This window comes from Aplysia californica, unplaced genomic scaffold, assembly GCF_000002075.1.
Source record: "Aplysia californica isolate F4 #8 unplaced genomic scaffold, AplCal3.0 scaffold00029, whole genome shotgun sequence".
Taxonomy (NCBI): domain Eukaryota; kingdom Metazoa; phylum Mollusca; class Gastropoda; order Aplysiida; family Aplysiidae; genus Aplysia; species Aplysia californica.
This window is the reverse complement of record NW_004797299.1, coordinates 1,297,814-1,299,283: the sequence shown is the minus strand read 5'-3', so window position 1 is coordinate 1,299,283 and position 1,470 is coordinate 1,297,814.

The window sequence follows — 1,470 nt, the reverse complement described above, 5'->3', positions numbered from 1 at the left end:
TCTCTCTCTCTCTCTCTCTCTCTCTCTCTCTCTCTCTCTCTCGCTCCTTCTATCCCATCCCCTCCACACACACACACACAATTTTTTTGTTTACGGGACCTTTCCAGCGAGTGCTTGCTGTGCATTTTGTGAACGTTTTACTCAGTCGAGTATAATAAGTAAATAACTGAAGGAAACGCTTAAAAAAGAAAATATGTTTATTGAAAATATATTTACAGTGGCGTTCAAAAGAAACGTGAAAAATGCAATCACCCAATCATTGTGTTAAAGCCTTGCAATACCCACTTATACAGCATACCGATTTCAAGGTAAATAAATTCTGTATCATCTGGCACATTGATATTTCCTCTATGTTAAGAGTAATAAGAGACGCTCGAGATAATAATATGGTCAATCAAAATTAACCTTAAAAAACCAGACTTTACAAAATTGTACGAAATCAAAGAAGCGTAAAATTGTCTTTGCACATGTATTGAGGAGCATCAATTATTGATAGAATGGACAAGCATTGTTTATCCAGTGAATGGAGAACTTCGTCTTTGCACTAAACATTGTTTTATTTCTACAGTTTCAAACAGAACGGAATACAGAGCAATCGCAAACACCAAGCAAAATTTGGACATAACAATGTGCTCTTTGTTATTTTGCATAGGAGGCATTGGTTTTGTGTAGGGCACGAAGCCTTAGGACATTGACTCTATTACATTTTAGATATTACCATCTATCATTTCATCCCAAATGTCACAGAGAGTTAAAAACAAATGGTCTGAATTGGGAGCAAAGTCGCTTCTCTTCAACTGCTGTGTCATGGGGCTTCTCATACCCTCAGGATTCATATCGGTGCCGTTTACTGGTGAACAAGCGGATGGTTACAGAACGTTAGGAACACGCCATTGGCCGATATTTATAGTAACAGCCTTCTTGTTGGTGTCATAAAATCTTTAATAGTGTTCTTCATTCTGACAAAAGACAATAGAAGTTCCAGACCTACTGTCTCACAGTCTGATCTGGAAAAAAGTGGAGTAAAAAAAAAAGTTTTTTTTTTGTTTTTTGGTTTTTTTGGGTTCATTTTAGCAAAGTGTTATGATAATGCTCATTTGGCGATGCAGTTGCGAGCGCCGTAAAACCTCTACTAAAAAAAAACTAATGCTCATTATATTATGTATGTTAAAGAATATTATTATGTCAAACAAGATGGCTGTTCCTATAAATATCAGCCAATGGCGTACTCCTAATGTTCTCTAACTATCCGCTTGTCTGGAGCATTGACTGCCTCTCCTAGCTCATCCGGGGTAATCTTTATTGTTACGGCTCTACTAAGCCCACAGAAGCAAAAAACTCTTGATTTATCAAATTATCTTACTTATGTGTAAGGGGGGTGGACTGGTGTGTGTCTGAGTGTGTGTAGTTGTTGTTGTTTTATTTTTTGTTGTATTTGTTGATGTTGTTGTTGTTGTTGTGTGTGTGTGT